Source organism: Eptatretus burgeri, chromosome 9, assembly GCF_056783735.1.
Source record: "Eptatretus burgeri isolate ZD-2024b chromosome 9, Ebu_testis_v1, whole genome shotgun sequence".
Taxonomy (NCBI): Eukaryota; Metazoa; Chordata; class Myxini; order Myxiniformes; family Myxinidae; genus Eptatretus; species Eptatretus burgeri.
In genome coordinates, this window is record NC_140969.1 from 90189858 (window position 1) to 90207799 (window position 17942).

Below are 17942 nucleotides of genomic sequence, written 5' to 3' on the forward strand. Positions count from 1 at the left end.
ATAATAATTACCTCTGCCACCAAAGGTGGAAGGAGGTGATGTTTTCACCCCTGTCTGTCTGCAGGATATCTCAAAAAGTTGCAGACAGATTCGTCGAAATTTAGTTGGGCAGGTTGGGTGTGTCAAAAGGACGAAATGATTAGATTTTGCTGAAGATTCAGATCTGGCTACTCGAATTTTAAAGTCATTATCCACCATTGGCCAAAAACGATATATAACACAACATTTCATAACGTTATGGATGGATTCGCACTCAACTTGGTGGACATGTTGGGGTTGTGACGAGGAAGAATTGATTCAATTTTGGTGAATATCCGAATCCAGATCCGACAATTTTTCAAAGTGATTCTTCACCTTTGAGAGATATCTACATAACATAATAGTGGGGCAACTTAGCTAAATATAACATAACAATTGTGCATTTTGTGGGGAAAGCACCAAATTTGTCACACTAGTAGCCTAACATATTATGAACAGATTTGGATATTGGGCTCTCTCAAAATATTTGAGGGCAGTGGAAAATGGCTGCCACAGCCATCAGCGGCTGAATTTGAGAGAGCCCAATATCCAAATCTGTTCATAATATGATAGGCTACTAGTGTGACAAATTTGGTGCTTTCCTCACAAAATGCACAATTGCTATGCTCAGTTGCCCCACTATAACCTCCTTCACCTTCGGTGGCAGAGGTAATTAATTGAAGATTGCGATGTGAGAGAGGTTGCTCGATGCAAGCCTGTAATAAAGTGGTGGCGTAGAGGGCCAAAAATCCTTAGAACTTCGTAGTGGGGGAGTCAGGTGGGTCAATCCAAACCCAAACAACAATAATAACAAAACTCATTTTTCTGGCCATGTTACAAGGAAGCCATTTTATGGTACACATACCAAGCCATTGCCGGCCGAGCGCATGCTGATGCTTCTGTGCATCATTTCCTTTTTGCTCTTCAAGATTTGGCATTTTTTTTTTGGTGATTTCTTGAAACATTTTGTAACACAATCAAAAATACCAATCTAGTACTTGCAATCGTGGTCACCAAGACGTAAAGCTTCCATTCTGGAAAAATATTCCATGGTCGTCTTGGCTTGGACGAGTTTCCTCTCCTTTCTGGATTCTCCTTGGAGGGATTTGTCTTCTTGACTCGTGGCAAGAATTTTAACTTTGATCGAATTGGATGAAATGTAACACATCACAGAAACTATGGTGAAATCAAAATTTACCTTGTGCCACACTCCTGCCTGTGCATTAATCTGTTAATTTACTACAGCTGTGGTATGTCATGATTGCCACGTCACCAAAGCTGGCGAGACATATGACTCAATGGAAATTATTTTAAAGGATCCATTTGCTGACTTTGCATCCATATTTACCGCCACCGTGAATCGCCACCCAAAAGGGGGAGAGTGCAATGATCACGTGGATTTTTCATGTTAACCATTTCACCAACATGTCAAAATGATCAATACCTAACCTATGGGGAAATGAAACAAAGGAGACTATCGAATAATTAATTAATTAATTAATTAATTAATGCAAGGCGACTGAAAACTCAGAAACCTTTTCACAGCCATAGATAGAAAGAAGCAAATGTGTTAAAATAAAAGTACAAATAGAAACGCATCACAACAAAAGTGAAGTACAAAAGAACAATCAAGGATTACAGACCTTTGTCAGGACTTGTCTTGTGTGGCAAATAAATGGAAGGATGTACCAAATGTAGGTCTAAATGGTCTAGTTGTAAAGGTCAAAGGTCTGAAAAGTTATAAAGGTCAAAAGGTTCGAAGGGGTTTAAAGGATGTAATGTAAGGTCTGAAGTAAAGAAAGCAGTCGAAAGGGTTCTAAAGGGTAGATATGATTGGAAGACCTTATGATTTAACACGGAATAAATGGTGTAATGGGATTTTAAGGTGCAGCAGGGTCTTTAGGTTTCTGAAGGGTCTTGGGAGGAGGAGGAGGAGGGGGAGGAGGAGGAGGAGGAGGAGGAGGAGGAGATTGGGACCATACTCTATGCAGAGCGTTGGTGCTGCTTAAGCAGTCTCCTTGGCTCTTGGGTACAATCCTGGACGGATCACCACTCTGACACAGGATACCAGCATGCTGGCTGGTGGCACTCATTTTCCCGACCTTGGAAGGTCCAATGACCGGTCGACTCAATCCCACCTGGTATTAATTCAACAGCTGAGGGGGATTTGAACTCAGGACCCTAGGATCCCTAGCATCCCAAGCCCACCACTCGAACCATTAAGCCAACACCAGGCATCTATTGCTACAGTGGTCTTAGGGGTCTTCAGGTATATAGGGGTCTCATGTAATTGTGAAGGAGGTGCCAAGGTATTTCACATACTATGAGGGTCATTTTAAATGTTCTTCGATCGAGATACTCACATTAGGAGTCAAAGACGTGCCAACAATTTATTTTTATTTTTATTTTTGGTCCTGTCACAGCAGTTCAGAGGCCAAGGGTTATGCTGGGTGATTTGCCGTTGCTTCGGAGTCAGTTTAGGCAGGAATTTCGAATTTTGTTTGGGGGTGCCGGTGATAAATCCGCCTGATCTTCAAGAAAGACACTTGCGAGATATTTAACGTCCGTCAACAATCGGTGCTGGTGGATGAGTGGGTCCTTCAGCTTAACATCCATCTGATGGATGATGCACACGTCGATACCTCACCTGGCGTGTAAACACCGTACCAGGCTATACCTGGACTAAGATTCAAACCCAGACTATGGAGTTCATAGAACACCTTAACCCACGCTGTCTTGAGAAACAATGATATGGGCAGGGTCTATGAGTGGCAAATTTGATTGGTCATGATGATGTAAAATGCCATAATATTTTGTGCAAGTCCTGCTAAACGGAAGAGTTTTGAAAGTCCCCAAAAAGGCGATTTGTATTGTATATTCAATCGAAATAAAATAAAGATTTTTAAGGTCCTAGAAAAAAATATATATCTGCAAGTTTACCGCTGTTTATGCAGCATCTTTTTACACCACCTTATTTTTTCATTTAACATGTTACATTAATTATTTGTGCCTGTTGTTTGTGTCCTTTATGACGTCCTTAAATGCAGTAATTTAATGGCAGCAAGCACTTATCCGCCGTTAGAGGTTTTGTAATCACAGTATCGCAGGTTTGTTGGATGTCATACGCAGATATAGACACACGGAGTGGTGTTCATACGGAACCCTTCGGCCGCTTAGTCATTCCCAAAGAAGCTTCGAGAAAGTTCTTTAATCCCTTCGTAAAGCTCCGTGAAAGCTCTGAAAAGCTCCGAGAAACTGCAAAGGAATGATATTGTTTGGTGACAACACTTCAGAAATGCATTTCAGTTCCACGATAAATCTAATACGATAAACCAAATTAACAGGAAACAGACTTCAAATGGCTTCGAAATATGTTATGCAAATGGCACGAATGTACGTGATGTGCAATTCATTTACATGAAAATGGGTGCAAAATACATTCCAATCTTTCTTACGACATGAAGTCTTACAATCAGCTACGCAGCGAGATATACTGACCGCTTGTAGATAAAACGTAGAATTGGCCGGGTCACACCGATGGCTTCGTGGCTCGATGTGAACCTCGCAACACAGTATAAGCTTTACAACATGATGTAAGCTTCGCAGAGAGCCCAAGCTTTTGGTTTTCCAGAATGCATCTGGATCCGTTCTGAGCTGAGCCCAGAACATCCACTCGGAACATTTATGGTGTTGAAAGTCTTCACCAACCGACAAATATCAAGACTGACATTACGTACCTCCTCAAATTAGCTTCTCTAATTTCTACCAGGCGCAGCGTACTTTAAGTACAATGATCATTTTCAAGGATTAACACAAGCTTGTGTATCGGTCATTCAAGTGAGACAGAGGGATGAAGAGGAAGACCTTTCACAATCAGCGATCTGCTACCAATGGTCAGCCTAACCTTGCGGACATGCTGCTCTTCATCCAGGTAGGTCTCTATAACTCGGCCTAACTGCCAGTAGTTACGTGTCAGGTTTTCGTCTTTCTTCAGTACCACATCTCTAATCTGTAAGTTATGGTGAGGAGCAGTCCACTTCTGTCTTGAGGTTGTGCTCTGGAAGTATTCCTTCTAACATCTTGTCCAAAAACTGGTTTGCCAGGTACTGAGCTCTTCTCCATCACTTACGTGAGTACAAGTCAGCATCTTGGAAGATACCTGGAGGTTGCATTATCACTTTGGACTTCAGTGTTAGCAAATGGTTTGGTGACGAGGGTTGCAGTGATGTGGGATCATGAGAGCTATCAACTGTCAGGGGGTCACTGTTCATGATGGCTGTGGCTTCACACATCAGCATCCTCAGCAGCTCATCGTCAAGTTGGTTACCGAGAGCACGCTCTGTATTGATCATAGCTGCCGCTCCCAGACATCACCCGTGTGACGAGCTGAAGGAATGATAATTTTGAAAGTTGTCCCACTAAAGAAACTGGAGAAAGTCTTGTTTTCTCTTTCTTGATCTTGAATTGGAAGAACAATTGCTCTATGCCACACATCAGTGCAATAGGCTTCTGGCGGAACCTGCAAAGGAAACCAACCAAGGCATTTGTTAGATCAGGACCCTGCAGCAAGTGGTCGTTGAGAGGCTGTCCCTGGAATCATGTGCCACAGTTGAACACTACGTGGATTTTACCTGGCTTCCTCGTGTGATACACTCCGTGGTGTGGAATATATCACACTGATCCATCAGTTGTATCCATGCCTGATGGTAGCACCTTCTCAGCATGCCCATTTTGGATAATACTTTGCATAAAGGTCGCATATTCCTGTTTGTACCTTTTGTCTTTATTGAAGTGATTTTCCAATCGTCTCAAACGATGGATCACCATGGACTTGTTGTTCGGTAGTTTTGGATCAGATTCTCTGAATGGGAATGACATTGCGTAGTGCTGATCTGAAAGACAAACACCTTTCTGTACTATAGAAAGAAATATTTTGTCCTCTAAGTAAAGAGTTGATTCCTCTCCTTGTCTTTCATTGAAATCCATTTCCATCATTCGAGTGACATCATGAGGGTTGATAGCTTCTTTCACCTTGGTTCTTGAACAGAGTACGACCTCCATATACTTACTTTTGCATTCCTTACCAGATAATGGTAGCTTTGACAATGCTAACCTTGAGAAAATGTGATGACTCACTCCAATATCATCAGTGTCTGGAGCACTTGGGTCCACAATTCCGACGATTCCCCAACCCAGATCCATCTTCTGACCATATGGCTCATTGTTAGTGGGACGAATTATGTCTCGAGGTGTTAAAGCCCTGGCACAGTTGTAACCAATAAGGAAACCAACTTCAGCATCTTGGAGTGGTACTAGCTCATCAGCAATTTTATGCAGGTGTGGCCATTTCGTCGCAACTTCTGGTGTTGGTATGTGAGACCTTTTAGCTGGCGTAATCTCACGAGATTATGTCGTTGGAAGTGAGATCCGCAATGAGCTATTGTTGCCTCTAACCCGCGAGCCGTCAATCCTTTGACTTTGTACCAGATGGTCCCTTTGTAGACATTGTAGACAGGAGTAAATTCACCAGGGTACCATTTAAGTCCAATGCAGCAGAAGTATCCTCAAGTATGAAGGTGGTGTCGGATTGAGTGTAGAGTAACGCATGCGCTAACCTTTCAACTTCTAGCTCGTTTCAGTGCAATAACCAGACAGGAAATATCATTGGGCATTTACTGCTCTGACCTGTGGTTGAGGTGATTAATCCACTGTGAGCATTGAAATACTTGTCTCCAGACTTATCAGTGGTGTATCTTGATACGACTTTCAGAACAGTGTTCTGTTGTGACATGCTTATCTGTTTGCTATCTCCATGAAGTGCAGTTGGGTACCATCCTTTACATGTTGTACACACCTTTCTATGTTGACACACCTTGGCTGAAATGTCCTTTATCAACACAGTCAAAACAAAGACTTTTTTCTTTGCCAAAGATCTTTCTGTCCAGTAAAGTTTTGGCTCATTTCGATCTTCAGTCATCAATGCTATGCTCACCATCACAGAGAAAGCACAACTTGCCATCACTTTCAACTTGTACATTCACAATTCCGTGTCACTTCAGTGGAGAGAGAGGTAGCAACACCGACCTTTCTTTGATATATGGTATTCCTGAATGCTCACATTTCCAGACTTCTGGCTTTACCTATCGATTTCACAGTCTGGAGTGGTCACCAGATCACAAGCTATTTCTGCTTCTTTAGCAATAATCTCGACAAACATTGAGAAAGACGGAAACTGTTTCTTGTCTTCCTTCCAGTCTGAGACGATTCTTGCCCATCGCAAAGTCAGCCACTCAGGAAGATTAATGAGCAATTTCCTATTTCCTCGGCTGTCGTTAAGAACTTGAAGACTGTATTTTCTTCATGGCCGCTTCACACCGTCTCAAGAAATGAGCGTAGTTACGCAGAGCTGGGCCATCTCGTGATGCAATCTTAGGCCAATTGTCTAGTTTCTCTCTGAGTGCTTTCGCCTCAAGAAACTCCTCTCCGTAACGTTGTTCAGTGCCCTCTTTGCATCCTCGAATGTCTCAGCGGTATTGACAAGAAAATAACCTTCAATAGCCTCTTTCACAGCACCCCCTAGATATTTCTGGAGATAATAGATTCCTTCTGAATGTGGGACTTTCTTTCCTTCCATTAAAGTTTCAAATGCCGCTTTCCAAGGATAGGTTAGGGCGTTTCCTGTAAACAAATCAGGCTCAGGTTGGGGTATACATCTAAGGTTAACCAGATCAGCAAAGCATTTGGCTGAAGTAGACAGCTCAGTATTGTTCATTGTTGTACGATTCCCATTACCAGTGTTTTCAGCGTGTGCTTCATTTTCAGATTGTGGCACATCTTTGTGATTCTAAGGTCTGGCTCTGTTTCGGATAGATGTTTCTCGGTCTGGTAGAATGAGCTTTCTTAGAAGTCTGGCTCTGCACAGGAATTGCTGTTTTCACCATACGAATGATGATCCAAGTTTATAGAGTTCTGATCCGCTCGCTACACAGTGGTTGCAGACATAATTTTCAATGAACCGTTCCTTGTCGATATCAGGCAGTGATGGTCTATGTCTTTCATGTGGGAGAGAACTCTCTTCACATTCGAGTTCACAAAAGACATTTACTTTTGCCTGTGCCATGTCAAGCTCCTTCATAATTTGGAGTCTTTCGAGTTCTGCTTGATGTTCTGCTTGAACCCTTGCAAGTTCTGCTCTTTTCTTAGCTTCTGTTGTAGAATTTTGTTCTTGACGTTTTAACCAACTCGATGTAAATCCTGTTACTCAAATGAAAGCCACAATTAATTCACTGTCCACAACGGAAAGTACATTACATCAGATAATTTTATTAACTTGGTACCAAGGAGTACAAGCCACCGAGATGGTAAACATCTACAATGATTTGCACTAAACCAAGATTACATTTCCTGGCATTTATATGCTTTTGGGAGAGTGGAGGGGGGCTGATAAGCCTTAGGCAAAAGAACGCCGACTGCAATACGTGTCTTCTCGGAGAAAAGCGAATGACGTAATCACGGCAAAAGTTGCAGTGTTATCAACCAGGTCACTTTGTTCCAGAGCAAGACATTCCTTGTATCAACATTTAGCTCAAAAGACTCTTGGCTAAAGGAAAGCATCATTGAAATCCAATTTGACTTAGAGCATAAAAATTAAATTTATAAAGCACCAGTAACAATTATAATTGAGAGCACATTAAAATAATTATTTTCTCCACAATTCCCCCCTTTTTTCCTTATCAAGAAAATTTGAATAATTATATTACACAATATCGCGAGTTGCGAGACATAATGTTGTAACTGCATTTTTGGTGGGGTTGAATAAAATGGCTCTCATGTCTTTCAACACCATATTTCGCGGGTTGAGAGACATAATGTTGTAACTGCATTTTTGGTGGGGTTGAATAAAATGGCTCTCATGTCTTTCAACACCATATTTCGCGGGTTGAGAGACATAATGTTGTAACTGAAAATTTCCCATTTCCTGCAAATCGCTAATGAAAGATAAATATGGTGTTGTAAGACATGAGAGCCATTTTCATCGGTTTCGCCGGAAATGCAGTTACAATATTATGTCTCTCAACCTGCGACCATGCTCACCATACCCGTTCCTGGAGGAGAAAAGATATCCGTTACACAAGTTCAATCAACAATGGCAGCGAGTGCTCATATCAGAAGAATGCTGGATCACGACCATTTCAATAGTGTCCGAGCCAGGTTTGTGAGTGAGTTTCCATTTCCTTAGCACCCAACGGGAAACACAGTCGAAGCACTCCTTGAGCTGAAGAGAAGGTATATCTTGGCAGGTACGAGCTTGGGCCCGACACTGGGTTGGAGGAGACAAAAAGGACTCGAGAGGTGACCCAGAGTTCCAGCCCCAGCAGAGTTTGGGGCCTCGTAGCAGCAGTTTGTGCAATCAGGTTTGATTCACCAAGTGAACTGTGCACGTTGGATGCAGCCGTGATGGCTGCACGAGCCCCACCCGCATCACTGAACACATGTTGCAGATGACTCGCCGTGTGGACCTTCAGGGCCTTCGTCGTGCATTGAAGCAACCACGACAAGTTCACGATGTACTTGCAGAGCAGCAATTTGTTAGTGTGGCTGAGGACATCCCTCCAGACTTGCCTGGTCTTCCTGGCACCACGCAACGGCGACGTTAATACTTTGCCTTGCTGTGGTTTGACTTGTCCAACCTTCTCTTCAGTGGATTTTCCTTTTTTTCCCATCACATTGCTCATCTTATCTCCTCAGGAAGGGGGTACTTTCATGATCACATGTTGAATGCCCAATCACCCAAATCTGGGTTCTCCCCATCGTCCAATCTTTCGGTGGAAGTTCTTCCAAAGCTTCATTAGACGAAATCGTACATTGCATGGTTCAACTGCTCTCAACACTCCGAAACAAACAAAATCAAGGTTAAGCCTCATTTAAACATTAAGCATTAAACATCATGGGCTCATGTATTTCAACAAGACTGACAAAGGTTCTTACACAAGCATTCAACTTGCATTATATGTTATATCAATATTTTATCCCTTTCCTTGTTATTTCCCTAAACAACATGCTAAAATATACAGAAATCTCAGTTGTATGCATACTCAAGTCATTCATCTCATTTGCTATTTCCATGTAGCAGGGTTTGCTATGGTCTTTATCAGGGTTCCAATTTGCAATCAATAATTCTTTTCACCAAAATATTCCATCATCTATACAAAAATTATGAAAGTTAGCTACTTCTTTCAAGTCGATTTTGCACAGTTACCATTTTAACATTCATATCTGCTAAACAATTCACAGTTTCATTCACAAGCACATTCCAGAGGAACTGCCATTATTTATTTATTTATTTCCAGCTAACTTAGCACTTCCGTACTGATGATAGATGGTCAAGTCGGTGTTAGAAATACCTCAACTTACCTAAGTAAACCGTACAATAAGTACCACTTAATCAAAAATCACGTATTGACCAATTAATCAGAAGACAGATAACACAGGTAATATTTAAATTGGCTTGTCGCATCATTGCACTCTTTTCAATAATATAATTCTTTTATTCTGACCGATTTTACATTTATTTTATATGGTCATGTCTTCTGTACTTCGCATAATTCTTGTTTATCCTTTTGTTTGTCTTTCTACAAATTGTAGAGGCATTTTATTTAAATTACAGTCAGATCAGTACCAGCTCCTAATCAGTGAGAGCAATACATGGTACAATTCCTAATTCCATTTAATTGATTTCATGATTGCTGTTGGTCTCGCCATTCTTTCAGTCATTCTGCATTATGGTTATGAGTCATTCCATCTGAAATCACCAAATTTAAGAAAACGTTCCCAGTTGACCCCCTCAGATTTACTTTAAACTTTCATAAAATAGTTCCCAGGTATCAAAATGAAGCTGCGTAAAATTTTAGTTCCATAGAATGATGCGGTCAACTCCGAGATATTGAGGGTTGAAAATGTGGTTGTGGCCATATTTTTATGGTCGTTGCGAGCATCACAAAATGAACGGCTACTTTTAAACTCCCACAACTTTTTAAATATTAATGCTGGAGCCTTGAAATTTTCAGATTATTCTTCTATAACTGCTCTGTAAGAAACAAACATAAAACTGAGTATACCTCTCTTAAATTTTATGACCTGATCAGTTGAAATCCAGAAAAAAAATGTTGGTTTTGTATGAAGACCCAACTTTGACACCCCATATATTTTTATTGACCCATCCCAGAAGCTTGAAATTTTTTCATGTAATAACTGTATGGTAGTAGTATATGACAAACACTCTACCACTTTGATATTTGACACTTTTGTAAACTTGAATATGCTCTTTACAATGGTCAACAATTTGTAGTGGTATACCTTGTCATCTGTTTGCAATCCTCACCTGAATTTAGGGAAAAATGAAAATTTTCAATTCTTGAGGGATCATGACTGTATTATATATATATGACTGATTAAGAAAAGTAAACATGTATTTGAATACTACAACTATACAATTATTACCTGAAAAAAAATTCAAGCTTCTGGGATGGGTCAATAAAATATATATGGGGTCTCAAAGTTGGGTCTTCATACAGAACCAACATTTTTTTTCTGGATTTCAACTGATCAGGTCATAAAAATTAATAGAGGAAAACTCTGTTTTATGTTTGTTTCTTACAGAGCAGTTATAGAAGAATAATCTCTGAAAATTTCAAGGCTCGAGCATTAATATTTAAAAAGTTGTGGGAGTTTAAAAGTAGCCATTCATTTTGTGATGCTCACAACGACCATAAAAATAGGGCCACAACCACATTTTCAACCCTCAATATCTCGGAGTTGACCGCATCTATGGACCTAAAATTTTACGCAGCTTCATTTTGATACCTGGGAACTATTTTATGAAAGTTTAAAGTAAATCTGAGGGGGTCAACTGGGAGGCCTCCGGTGATATGAGGTGGAATGACTTATGTAAATACCATGCTGTTTTCCCTTGCAGTTAACTTATGATTCATAATCTGTAATGTTGACCAATCTGTCGATCAATTTAATAAAGCAGACCCCCTTTCAATATTAAGTAAGTACTTCAACTTAATATATTATTATCATGATTCAATTTTCAGTAACTTTTCCCTATCCTCAATTAACATATTAACAAGGTCCATAGGTACAGTGATTGACAATATATTAATCAATAAATACAAGTTATTAATAACCAGCGGCGTTCCCCACTGATATAACCAATCATTACTCTGTCACTTGAAGACCCCAATACATTTAAATTAGGATTATGAGACTTATATGATTAAATGTTTCTCAATTTGTAATCCCAAAACAAAAGTTTATATCAATTATAACCAAAAGAAACATGATGGTTCGTTCTCAATGAGTTCCTTGGTTTTTTTTTTAAATGAGCTTAGTCTGAAAGTAGTTAACACAGTAACCATACACAACCTCCATGTTTATGTATTTGACAACCAATCCGGTAAAAAGGTGTGTGGAAATCACTTTTCTGATTAATATCACATGCAAACATTCTCACATGTATCACTTGTTGGTCCTTTTGACCATAAGGTTATCCCCATCACGACCATAAAGATCAAAAACACACTGGTGTTCTAGGTTATTATAATTCACAAAATAGATTCCCAAAATAATTCAAAGCTAAGTTGCACATTCTTACATTAATTCACAGGAGTAATTAAACAAGAGTAGCATGGCTATCATTGTCACAGAGTGACTCTTTTGGAAGTCTTTTTCAGGCTCTCAGCTCTGCAAACCCCCCATGATGAGAGTTCCACTCCGCTCGGCCACAACATCGAGTTGCCGAGCTGCAAGACCACACCTTGGCCGCAGAGCATCCATTTGGGAACAAGAACTTTGATAACATTGTTTCATTAACCTGATGAGCATCCATTTCTTTCATGGTCAATGGAACTGAAATATCTCGGAAAAATAATGTTTAACCAATCTCTCTCATCACTATTCAGAATTCCATCAACATTTTAAATCTCTGACATTGTCCATCTTGTCCATTTCTCTCTCACCAAAACAGCAACATGCTGCAATATAACCAACTCACATACACGAGCCATCTAATCACGTCCTCTGACCTTTTAAATACGAATCCATTCCCTTTATCAAAACAAATAACTCCAATTTAAACCTCTGTTTTTAACCAGGTGTACAAAAATTGTGCAAATCATTTGTCAAAGTTGTCATCAGGCGAATAGCATTTAAATTGCAGCTCAAAACACTCCATCCACACATGTAGCTGGAACCTTCCCAATCTTTCTCACTGCTGTGGGGGAGGCATGGGAGATTTGACCTCTTTCTGCACGAGGTTAAAACTCCACCTTTTAGTGCATTATTCATCCAATCTCGCTTAAACAGCTTTATGGTCTATCATTGTGACAATAAAATATTTTCTTTTAAAATCAATAAATCAAAAATAAAATCTTCAGCATCTATCCAAGGTAGGGAACACACATTTATTCTTCACTGCTGCTAAAGCACAAACATTCCAGTTTCGTAACCTTGGGTTTTTTTCCCTCTGATAAGGCCTGCAACGGACTAGACAGCCAGTCTGTACACTAGGTTAATAGATCGATCATTTAAGAGGTAACATGATTTCGTTCATCTATGCAATGAATTCTGCCTGCCTTATTCGATCAAAGGGTTACACTGGGTTGTTTGCCATTGCCTTCCCAGCAGTAGTTCTTTTTGGCAGGAATCTGTCTTTAACATCCATCTGAGGGATAATTGATTCATCTGTGAATCGCCCATGTGCTGAACATCATCAAATCACTTTAAAATCATTCCAAATCACGTTTCGACATTTAGATCACATCTTTTAAGCACAATGGTTACAATTCAAATCAAAATTTTGGAAACATTTCTCACACGTCACTGGGCACGGAATGTGCATTTCAACACAGTAGCCCCCACTTTTTTCCTTTTGAATCTGCATATGAATCGGATTGAGGGCTCAGCACCCATAAATCTCTTCTAGCCGCACCAACAGCTGCCCAGCACTTAAACCTGTCGGGTTGAGTAATTAGACAACACCGGCGATAGCGAGCCTCCTAAATGGACTCCACGTTCGGAATATATTCCCCATTCACAATTGTTATCTCACAATTTATCCAAAATCCCTATGGCTTTAAAATAAAACTTCAACACTTGCATCCATAAATGGACTTCACTTCAAACAGACTCAGTGGAGAGGGTTGGCCCGTACAGGGAGAGCTCGCGACCTTCGCGTTATCAGCACTAAGCCAAAAATGGCCACAAGCCAAAGTGGCCTCGATACTTAACATGTTACCCCAAGATGAATCGAATGCATCATTATTTTATTATTATTATTATTATTATTATTATTATAACAGGTATTCAAATGATGCTCCGATGACACCATCCATTTTAGTATGGTAGCTGTTCCTCAAAAAGTGACTTTTCGTCGTCCGACAGTACTTATTTGATTTGTTGGTACCAATGTTTAGGGGAATATGTCAGCATTAAGAATTGGCCTGATGTAGTGGTCAAATCTATTGCCAAAGTGGTCAAATGGCGATCCAATATGGCTGCCACCGCCATTATCGAAAATCATACTTTTATAAATTACTCGGCACTAGAGTAAGATAGGAAGATAATTTCAGTGTCTACACCCACTAAATCAGGGGTAAGCTATCAAATGGTCATGCTTGCATGCTAAACTGGGCGACAGGCGGCCATCTCTTCAATATGGCCACCCCTGCATTTGATAAAAATGCTAATTTCTATGATTATTGGCCTACATAATGATGCTGGAACATAATTTCTGAGGTGACTCCCATAAAATCAGGTTCAGTGATTCAAATAACCATGTAAAGGCATTTGCAAATGCAATAGGTAATTTGGTTTCGGGGTTGGACCCCCCTGGGGGGCAGAAATGGCCCATGCCGCCATTACTGAAAAATACATTTTTGCTCATATCTCGGTACTCGAGTGTCATAGCATTATAATTCTTGTGACTATACCCACAATATCTGGGGAAAGAAATCCTATGGTCATGTTTGTGTAATGAACTGGGCAATAGGTGGCCATATTTCCAAGATGGCTGCCACCGCCTTTCAAAAAATGTCAATTTATGATAATATACCTATGTAATGATGCTGCAACAAATTTTCTGAGACCGTTACTACAATATTAGGCTCAGTAATTCAAAAACCCATTTAGTGACATTTGCAATATGATAGGGTGTTTGGATTTAGGGTTAAACTCTCTAGGTGGTCAAAAATGACCTATTCCACCATTATTAAAAAAAAAAAACTTGCTCATATCTTGGTACTCAAGTGCCATAACTTAGTAATCCTTTAATTGAGGCTGCAAGCACTTAATCTTGGGTATGTTATTAAATGGTGATCATTGTAGATTTAGAGGTGCAAGCAGTTATCATAAAAACACATTAATGCTTATTTTGGCACATTTTGATAATTACATCAGAGAAACCAAACACAGAGTCATTTATATTAACTCAAATATAATTTTATTATTTATTATATTCATCACCGTGACGGAGCTGGAATGACATGATTGGCATGGTATTCCAAATAGTGATATCATACATGAAACAAATTCCAATAGTTAATAGGTAATCAGTATAGTCCATATGCTAAGAGAATTCTATTTATTGCATAGCATTGCATCTACTCTTAATGAAAATATGTATGGATATTTGGCTATATATTATTGGAGAGCAATTCTGATCCTGGTATCCGATACGAGATTTCATGCATTCTTGAGAGAGTGTTCTGAATATCCATTTATGAAAAAAATGATAACAGCAAATTGTTGCAAAACTCTTGATTTCTTGAAGCAGCAAAGGTTTGTCAAATCTCCAGATTATGTCACGCATGAATAATTAATCACAATTTTATCAACCAACATCAGTGATAGATTAACTAGTTATTTGATAAACCAAATTGATCAATTGAATGCATATAACTTTGGAAATATTAGCTAGACACAATTATAGAGGGCAGGATTTTCTGAATGGAACTTCAAATTCAGATTCCCATATGCAGAAATCATATGGAACCCTAAAACTGATAGTGTCAATGACGCAAAACAATATTGACATTCAAGTGTTTGTCAAGCTACTCTGTCTCTGTCTCAGAGTCACTCAGTTCTGACAAGTCATCGTCTGAAGCATCATCATTGTCTACCGCTGCTGAGAATTTGTTTTGCCAAGAATTACCACCTTCACATTTGCAGGCCTGAGTGCAGGCAAGCTGCTGCTTTAAACACGAACATCTGCCCTGGCAGGCTGATTTTTCTGGGTCGCACAGACATCTTGTCAATTCAGTCAATGCCATTAGTGCTGGCTCCTGGGTCATCAGCACTGGTTCAATGTGGCCATCATCATCTGTGCTCCACCCAAAACCAATTGGTGAAGGCATGATAGGCTTTGCAACGACAGCCTTTCGCCAAACATATGTTTGATAACATGCTCGCATGGGATGCTGCCTGAGTGCATCAGCTGTAGGGGGCAGAGCTTCAGTCTGGGTTTGCTTCTTGCAGAAGAGTTGATATCTTAACTTATTAATTTCAGTGACTCTGGTAGTTGGATCATACATGACAATGGTAAACAATTCTACACAGTGGAATGCATCATCTGATAGGCTTGGCTCTGATCCAACCTGAGCTATCCCTTCAAACCATTCTGGGCATTTTTTGATTAATTTCCATGGTATTGTTTTGCCTCTTCCTGATAGGGCACTTGTGGAGTCGCATCCTATCAGAGCATGGAAAGCTGGCAACTGCTGACAGGCAAGTGGACCAATTTCCTGTGCTATTGAATGCAGAGGAATAAATCTTGCATGATCTTTCACACCGGTCCAAAACCAAACTTCTTTGGCAGTTAATGAAGCAACATGAGAAATATAAATGACTGCAACATCTGTGTCAGGTGATGCAATGACGATTCGTTGTACTGCCGTTCGGCTTACACGCAGAATCAGCCTTGTGTCAGCTTCTTCGTGTGATGCAGATAAATCTAGCTTATCTATAGCACCATCCTGGGTAATCTGGCGAGCAAGAAGGTGATCTTTGAATCCACCCGAGATGATAATGGTCTGTCCTTCCCGTAGTTTTTGTCCAGCATGACGGCACCAGTTCTCACTGATGAATGCCGCTAATTGTGCTTTGTTTGAGCCATCTTGCAGAAATTTGTTGAGTTGCTTGGAAATTGGCTGGCTTGGCTTGGATATAACAATCTTCATCCCTTGAACTTGCTGACGCCGAGTTCTTTCGCCGGCCTTAATGGAATGCTCCTCATCATATCTATCTAAGACTACATCAACCTGATTGCACATGCCATCCCTTATTTGTTTCAGTGCAGAATGTAACATGGTATCAGAGAGGTCTTTAAAGGTTTTTGCATCACACTTCTTGATCATCTGAAGAAGTGCCATGGCATCAATAAGCCAGCTACAGCTGCTTGGTGAACATGGTGGCAGAACATCCAGCATTTTACAACTAGTCTCAAGCTGATGCAGTAGCTGAGCCTTGACTGTTTTCAGCAAGGAACCCTCCATTTTTGCAAGGGACTGTGGAATACTTGACAGCTCATAAGAAAGCAACTCCTGCATGTCAACCCTTCTACCCTTTGCAACAATCAATATTCGAGCAAATAGATTCCGTTCTAATATGACAATCTTGGCCTTTCCATTTTTATCAACTACTTGCTTTCTTTTAAATATCTGGAGCTTGATTTTTGTGATCTTATCAAAGACACTCTTGGTAGTAGTGTTCATTTGTTCCTCTGCAAATAGCTTTGCAGCCTCTTTTCCTGCCTTTCTTGCATTTAGTAAGTCTTGCTCCACTTTTTGGCTGGCCAGTACCCCGGTTGCAATGTTTACTAATCTGCTTTCATTGTTGTTGGTATCCACTTGAAATGGAACCACCATCTGCTTAATAATTATGGATGTGATAACCTCAACATCTCTCTCATCCCATGCCATTCTTGTAGTTCCAAACTCTTTGTGTTTCCTTGCTCTTCTATCTTCATCAAGGTCACACATGCCCTTTACTGCAGGCACAGCCTCTGCATGCTTGTTAGCAGTCAGGAACCATCTCACTCGGGCAGTTGGTGATTGTGTTAATCCAACTACACCACCCTTTGTCTTGGAGTCACGACTCATTGATTGCTCTGAAGCCATATCTGACCAGACCTCGATCTTTTGATCCTGAAGTTACCCTCCAGAAATTGTCTATGGACAAGTGGTGCAGTTGTGGGCAACAGTTTCACATCAGCGAGATATACCATCGCCCATCGAGAATAATTGACATGGTCATAGGCGAAGAAGTATGGTAGCATTTCTGTAACAGCAGCCAGATGCATGGTCCAGTTGCCACTTCTCTCAGCACAAAAGAATTGCAGCAGAATTTCAATCATAACAATGTATTCCCTCAAAAAGGCAAATGTTGCTGACTTTGATGTACCATACTCTGTAAACTGTTCTAATTAAATGTTCTTTCTAGTTCGCCCATAGCTGCAGAAAGTCTCCTCATACTTTGTGAGCTAGCCTCTAAGACTTTGGAAGAGACTGCATTGGCACATTCTTGTGCAAGTACAGTCACCAGCTCTTCATCAAAGGTCACCTGGTCTTCATTTTTCAGACACCAGTCTCCAAATTCTTTCCACAAGTCTCTGCATGGCTTCATAGACCATCTTATGAGCTCGTATTGACCTATCGTACATTTTACCACGCATGATTGCAACAACAGTGGTAGGTCCAAATGCCTTGGACTCAATCAGGATATCTTCTAGCCCACTCTCAGCATGTCGTTTTCCAATGACTGTGAGGAATACCATTGCCATATGGAAGCCTCCAATTCTAAGTACAGTTCCCTTGAACTCATATGGCCTTCGCCATTGGATTTCCTTTGCCTTAGCATATATAGCC